The sequence below is a fragment of the Choloepus didactylus genome, chromosome 4, assembly GCF_015220235.1.
Source record: "Choloepus didactylus isolate mChoDid1 chromosome 4, mChoDid1.pri, whole genome shotgun sequence".
Classification (NCBI taxonomy): Eukaryota; Metazoa; Chordata; class Mammalia; order Pilosa; family Megalonychidae; genus Choloepus; species Choloepus didactylus.
Genome location: NC_051310.1, coordinates 59,430,356 through 59,438,347, shown reverse-complemented (window position 1 = coordinate 59,438,347; position 7,992 = coordinate 59,430,356). Strand labels below are relative to the sequence as shown.

Sequence of the window (7,992 nt, the reverse complement as noted above, 5' to 3'; positions counted from 1 at the left end):
CTTGTGGGCTCAGCTACAACCAGACCCAGCCCTAGTTAGAAATAGGAACTTTTTGAGAGCATGAGATAGGGGTTGTCCCATTTTCTGCCTAGATCTGCCCTTCCACTACTTATTCTAGTGTGATTACCCCTTTGGCAAAGATAGCTCTGTAATTGGTCTTCCAACAGATTTCCAGAGAAGACAAGGAGAACAAGTATTCTCTCCTCACTTCACCCACGCCAGGGCCACAATTCCAACCAGGTCTCTGTTGACTGCTTGACCAAAATGGACACATTATTTAATTGATGTCCTTGTAGCACCTGGGCAAAGTAGCTAGATCTAGCAGAAGTCTTTCAATTCTGTGGTTTCCCCAAATCCATCATCTGACACCAGGATCTCTAATTTTTAATCATGTTTTGGAGAGTACTTTTCAAAGCTTCCCCAATATACATCCACATCTCTACCACAAGTTCCTCAAAAAGCAGTCTCCAGAGAAAATGGATTTAACCACTAGCAAGGAGTGCCCCTGTATCAGGCGCCTACTTCCTGGTCAATTGAATCACCCATTACCCATCTGTGATTCTCTCCACACCTACACCCAGAAAAAATCTTCTTACTAAAACAATGGATTGCATCTCTAATACTTCTAGTCTGTTTTCCCTACAAGTGCCCATCACTGACCAGTACTTGTTGCGCTACATGCCCACAAATACCTACAGGCAGGCCTGGGAGAGTCATTGAACTTCAGCAAATAAATACACTCTGAAGGAGGACATCCAGGTGGAGGACAAGGTTTCAACACTTTCATTATACTTGGCCTTGCTACAAGCCTGGAAGAAAGACTCCTGAACTCATTACCAGCTGGCCAACTTCATGGACTTGTACTTCCAGTTACTTCTTTCCATGCACACCCGTACTTCCTACACATCATCTGTTTTCCATAACAAGGTCAGACCCCCTAGGATAAACCATCTGGACTCCTCATGCCACTGAGGTCAGTGGCAATACCTGAAGAGGAAATATTACAGGTCAGAGGGGCCTACCTGCAAGCCTGTGGCCTAACCTCACCCATGACCTGTCAGTAATCATTCACCTGCCATTGCTTATTTTAGCTAAAGCTAGGCATAAATTTTATGACACCTTTTCTAATTCAAAGACTCCCATTGTGCTAGCAGTTTGGTATGCCGAGCCCTCTTTCTTGGGACTTGCCCTCGTGGAGCTCGTTACTGTGAAGGAGAGCCTAAACCTGCTTATAATTGTGCCTAAGAGTCTCCCCCAGAGTGCCTCTTTGTTGCTCAGATGTGGCCCTCTCTCTCCAGCTAACCCAACTTGGCAGGTGATCTCACTGCCCTCCCCCTACATGGGACCTGACTCCCAGGGTTGTAAATCTCCCTGGCAACACAGACGATAACTCCCGAGGATGAATCTGGACCCGGCATTGTGGGATTGAGAACATCTTCTTGACCAAAAGGGGGATGCGAAATGAAACGAAATAAAGTTTCAGTAGCTGAGAGATTTCAAATGGAGTCGAGAGGTCACTCTGGTGGACACTATATAGATAACCCTTTTTAGGTTTTAATCATTGGAATAGCTAGAAGCAAATACCTGAAACTATCAAACTGCAACCCAGTAGCCTTGACTCTTGAAGATGATTGTATAACAATGTAGCTTACAAGGGGTGACAGCGTGATTGTGAAAACCTTGTAGATCCAGTGTGTGGACGAATGAGTAGGAAAATGGGGACAAAACTAAATAAAATAGAGTGGGGGGGAGAATGATTTGGGTGTTCTTTTTTATTTTTTTATTCTTATTTTTACTTTTTCAGGTATAAAGAAAATGTTCAAAAAAAAAAAAAACAGATTGGGGTGATGAATACACAAATATATGATGGTACTATGAACAGTTGATTGTACACCATGGATGATTGTATGATATGTGAATATGTCTCAATAAAACTAAATTAAAAAAAAAAAAAGGACTCCCATTGTAGGGCTAATGCCCAGAGGGGCACAGAAATAAAAGTCAGTTATCTCTCTGAGAAGCTCCTTCCTGTACCAGGGTAGCCTTATTTTGGAGAGCTTTTCACAGTCAGCTGAGAGCTATATGATCTACTAGTGGTGTTTGCTTAAAAACTTGACGATCTCTTGTGAGCACCCCAAAGCACAAGTCATCATATTTTGGGGAGGGAGCCCAGTTAAAGCCTGGGTTCAACACATAAAGTACAGTCCTGGGTCACACATGGTGCCCCTGGAAGGAAATGCTGTTTACAATTTTTCAGTTCCCCCAAGTGGAACTCACATCCATCAGGACACAGATGACAGTGCGCCACAGACCGTCTGCATGGATTCCTTGTTGTCTGGTAGGCCTTAGGGTTTCCAGTTCAGTCCCAATAATTTAGCTTTTGAAGCAATTGCCTGAGATCAGTCAGTCCAAATGGTCCTGTCTGTGCCTGCCATCAGCCAGGTTTTTGCTGGCAGGGCGGCGCAGGAATGAGACACAGACACAAAGTTAAGAATTAAGGGAGCAGGGGGCCCACTGCATCTCATGCTAAGTGGACAATAATGCACCTTTGCTCCAGTTATTTATTTCAGAAGATCAGGGTGTATATGCTAAATGTCTTCAGGCTCGGGAGAGCCCACCAGATACCTATGTTTATATCCTGTTGCATATCAGAAGGAACAATCTAGGTTTAGGACAATGGTAAATGTTGTCGTCATAGTCACAGGACACATATCTTTACAGGGCAGGCCCACACGGCGTTCCATGCATGCCTGTGGCTTAGCGTTCCAAACCACCACCCTAGATATGCCTCAGACAAGATGGAAGACTCAGTTTCCCACATGTCCCCATTTTTGTTTCTTCATTGTAGACAGGATGGACCAAGCAGCTTCTTTCTGTTTTTGTTCTGAGAAGGTTTTTCTCATGCATCTGAGGACTAAACAAAGACAAAGCAAAATTATTAAAATAACCCATATAAGGGGATTTAATCGCCTTTAGCGATGCCTTGCATAGTTTCAGTTTCAGTAAAAGAACCTGCAGTTTTAGAATATCCAATGTAAGATTATTATAGTGTCCAAGTAAATGTTTTTTTAACTTTACTCCAATTAAAAAATGTGTGATTATATTCACGAGGGTTCACACAAAATGTGGACATATTTCAGTCACATTTTAACTTAAATTAATACCATAGATTCTCAACTTCTTCTCCTAGAAGGAGAACAGCATTTTCTAGGTCTACAAGGTGAGCAATAATCTCCTTGTCAATTTGTAATTGCTCACCCCAAGACTTGCTTGCATTCTTGTGCCATTTTTGGACAAATTCAATGGTATGAATAGATTGATGTAAGGCTGTTCCTGCAACAGCAGCAGTTGTAGCAATGGCTATTATACCCATAATAAAAGCTATTAATAATCCAAGAAATCTTTTTGTTCTTTTTTATACCTTTTCTAAAATTTGTAGTAACATATGCATATTAGGTGATGACTCCCAAGGTTTATGCTGTGAAACAGGGAGCCATAGACCCTTTCGTCATCTAAGAACTACAACAGTGATGTTGCTAGAATTTATGGTGTTATTTAAACAAGTATATAATGAGCAACTCCAATTGGCCAGACAAGTAATTTCTTTGGTAGTAGCGTTAATAGTTAAGTTTCCTACCCAGAACACATAGGGGTCTCCGACACAGGCTTGTATTCCAAAAGTATCTATTTTTGTGAAATAAATATTATGTAAACTAATAGGAAGCCTCCAAAGTGTATATTGAACATAAGAATGATTTAAATTAGGTCTAGGTAGAGACCAGCCGACACTGTGCCAAATAATAGGATATTTAGCCTAAGCATAGAGAGAATTAAGCTCAATGAGTGTAATTTCCTGAATGAGCACATGCTGGAGATATACTCACAGCAACAGCAATAAGAGCCAACATTGCTGCAGTCAGGTTAGGACATGTTACTGGCAGCATGGCTTGCTGGACTTGTTTTTCTGCATCTTGACACAGCTTTTTTATCTGACCCCAAGTTGGATGTTGGGCTTCCCTAGTTCAGGGTTTTGGCCCGATCACTGTTGTCTTCAACGTCAGACCCTGGAACTGCATTACTGGCAGCTTGATGTCCCAAAGGAATTTTCTTTTCTTTGCTGGGTTCATGGTACGGTTTCAGTTGTCGGGCCAGTATCCAAAGTGGTGCTCGTCCATCACCTGGGGAAACACAAGCATAACCTCTTCCCCATGTTAATAAAGTACCCATTGTCCATTCATTAATTAATATGTCCTTCCACCATATAGGAGGTGCCTTATGGAAATAATGTTTCAGTGTTGTCTTTTCAGCTGGAAAATGTCGTTCTGCAGCAGTGCCACCCAGTTTTTCATAAAAATTTAGAAAATTTAAAGTAAATAAAGCTTTTGATAATTGTTCATGGGGAGTTCCATCATCTTCCCCTTTTTGTTTTGTTAACATAGTTTCTAAAATATGATGGGCACTCTCAACAATAGCTTGTCCTTGGGGATTATAAGGAATACCAGTGGTATGACGAATGCCCCAAGTTGTAGTAAAAGTAGCAAATTTTGCAGACGTATAGGCTGGGCCATTATCAGTTTTTAAAGCATGGGGCAAGCCCATAGAGGCAAAACAGGCAAAAAGGTGAGTACGAACATGTTGAAATGTTTCACCGGTTTGTGCTGTGGCCCAAAGAAAGGCAGAGTACGTGTCGATGCTGACATGAACAGTGGCTAAGCAGCCAAAGGAAGGGATATGAGTAACATCCATTTGCCATAAATCATTGGGGGCTAGACCACGAGGGTTAACACCAGGTTCCTGCAATGGTGGAGCAGTAAGGAGTTGACAATTAGGACAAGAAGAAACAATATCTTTAGCTTGTGGTCTAGTAAGGGAAAATCGAGTCATGAGTCCTGGCACATTAAGATGAGTAAGCGAGTGAAAATGAGAAGCTTCTGAAATAACAGGCAGTAATAATTTATCCGCAGCAGCATTGCCAGCTGCTAAAGGGCCTGGGAGGTTGGTATGGGAACGAATATGGGTAATATAAAAAGGAGATACACAAGCGTGAATAGCTGATTGTAGCTCAAGAAAAAGGTTAAATAAACAAGGAGGCAACTGTTGCTTAATGGATGCTGTTTCAATTTTACTAGCTACATGAACAACATAGGCAGAATCAGATAAAATATTAACAGCCTCAGAAAAATCTGTTAAGACGGCTATTACAGCAGCCAGTTCAGCTTGCTGGGCAGAGAAATGAGGAAGATCTAAAACTTTGGACTTAGGGCCAGTATAGGCAGCTTGACCTTTAGATGACCCATCAGTAAAAACAATGGGAGCATTGATTAAAGGCTCACAAGAAGTATACTTAGGCAGTATCCATTGTGTACATCAAATGAACTGGAAAAGATCATTTTTTAGATAATGATTATCCAGCTGGCCAACATAGTCAGCTAGAGCAATTTGCCAAGCTAGATGTTGCAAAATAACTAAGAGTTCTTTAGCAGTTACAGGGAGCACAATTAAATGAAGGTCAAAACCATTGAGTTGTTTTGCCTTTTTTCTGGCTTGAGCAACTAAAGTAGCTAAGAGATCTAGATAAGGGGAAATGGATTTTACAGAAGAATTGGTCAAGAAGATCCAGTCTACAAGCTTATCGTTTTGCAAATCAAGCTTGTGGGGGATTTGGGAGTGGAAAAGATAAGTAGAGATAAAGGTTGTGTAGGATCAATACAGGATATCTGAGCTTGTTGAACTTTAGCTTCCACTAATTGTAATTCCTTCTCTGCAGCTGAAGTTAAAGATCTAGGGCTGTTTAATTTAGAATCCCCATAAAGGAGAGAAAATAGGTTGGAGAGCTCATAGTTAGCTATACCTACTTTGGGGTGAAGCCAATTAATATCCCCTAGTAGTTTTTGTAAATCATTTAAGGTGGTAACAGCATCTCTGTGGAGTTGTACTTTTGGGGGTTGAATTGTAAGTCTATTGATACTATAACCCGAATACTGCACAGATAAAGTGAGTTGTACTTTGTCAGTAGCAATATGCAATCCTACGTCTTATAAAGCTTTTTGAACAGCATAGAACAAAGCTTCTACTTCAGTCTCCTGAGGTGCAGAGCACAAAATATCATCCATATAATGGATTATATAAGCTTTAGGAAAATTTAAGTAGACAGGCTGTAAAGCACGGTAGACATAATATTGACATACTGTAGGACTATTTAGCATACCTTGTGGTAAAACCTTCCACTGATATCGTTTAGAAGGGGTTTTATTGTTAAGGGACAAAATAGTAAAAGAAATTTTGTCCTTATCTTGATCAGCTAAAGGGATGGAAAAGAAACAGTCTTTAATATCAATGACCACTAAAGCCCAGTTTTCCGGAACCAAGCTAGGATTGGGGAGCCCAGGTTGTAAGGGTCCCATGGGCTGAATGACAGCATTAACACCTCTTAGGTCAGTTAACATTCTCAATTTTCCTGATTTTTTCTTTATTGGGGACACAGGAGAATTCCAAGGACTAAAAGACTCTTCGATATGCTGCAAGGACAATTGTTCTTGAACCAATTCATGTAAAGCCTCTAATTTTTCTTTTGTAAGTGGCCACTGCTCTACCCACACTGGCTTTATTGTAGTCCATACTAATGGGACAGGTTGGGGAGGCAAATGAACAGTGGCCACCACTAAAAAGGTTTATATCCTAAACCAAATTGATCACATTTTGGTGAGACTTGTGTGGGTGAAGGGGTACTTGCAAACGTATGCCAAGCCCACAGCTAGGGGCATACCCCATATTTGCCATCATTTTGTGGCTTTGAATACTGTATACTCCACTAGGAGGAGGGATATGTACAGTAGCACCCCATTGTTCAAGTAGGTCTCTGCCCCAAAGATTAAGAGGCAGAGCAGCCACATAAGGCTGTAGAGTGGACTTCTGTCCCTCAGGGCCAAGGCAAGGCAAAATAGGAACACTTTGCATAAGTCCCTGAGGAGAGCCTAGGCCCACAACAGTAATTCGTGCCTCTTGCAATGGCCAATGTCGGGGCCAATGTTGTTGACTAATAATAGAGACATCTGCGCCTGTATCTATAAGCCCAGTAAAGCTATGCCCATGAATTGTAAGAGTACACATAGGGTGTGGCTCCTGCAGAGCCTCTGTGAGTAAAATTTCTGCCTTGCCTGTGCTACCAAAACTTCCATTTTCCTGATTTTTAGAGGAGGAACCAACAGGTACATAAGGTAATAATAAGAGTTGAGCAATTCTTTTGCCTTTATGGGCAGTCCATGGAATAGAAGAAGACATGACCACCTGAATTTCCCCAGTATAGTTAGAGTCAATGACTCCAGTGTGTACACGAATACCCTTAAGATTGAGAGAATTGCATCCAAGCAAAGGACCCACCATCCATTTAGGTAAGGGGCCATAATAGCCAGTGGGGACCTTAACAGGATTATTGGGGAGAAGACATACCTCAGCATTGGCAGCGAGGTCTACTGCTGCGCGCCCTGCTGTAGCCGGGGAAAGCTCCAAGATGGAGGACTTGGAGTTGGTGGAGGGACAGCCTGCAGATTTTGATGTTGGATTGTGAATGCTCCCTTTTTGTGAGGGGCTGGGAGCCCGCCCCAATTGCCGTTTCCCGAAAGGGAGGTGCCGTCCTTATGAAAAGCAGATCGGCACTGGTTAGCCCAGTGTCGACCTTTTTGGCACTTTGGGTACATACCAGGCTGCTTTTGTGGAGATTTATTTTTAAAGCAACCGCATTCTTTTCTGGTATGACCCATTTTCCCACAGGCAAAGCATTTTCCTGGGAACCGAGAGCCAACTCTCAAATTAGCCATGGCTTGAGCCATCATTTCTGCTTTGTAACCTTCAGTCCCAATATCTTGGCATAAATGAATATAGCCAGTAAGATCAGCTTTACCTTTAAATGGGGCAATGGCTCATTGACAATCTTTATTAGCATTTTCATATACTAGCAGCTGCAAAATAGTATCGGCAGCCTCTGAACTAGTA

General features: G+C 41.9%; 1 long non-coding RNA gene across 1 annotated transcript; it reads right to left on the bottom strand.

The window, feature by feature from the left end:
* Positions 1–2,600: 2,600 nt before the first annotated feature.
* On the bottom strand, positions 2,601–7,750 carry LOC119533216. Its single transcript, XR_005216608.1, has 3 exons — positions 7,450–7,750; positions 3,885–4,178; positions 2,601–2,914 (listed from the first exon to the last, which is right to left on the bottom strand). It is a non-coding gene; the product is annotated as an uncharacterized LOC119533216 (long non-coding RNA).
* Between the last annotated feature and the right edge of the window lie 242 nt (positions 7,751–7,992).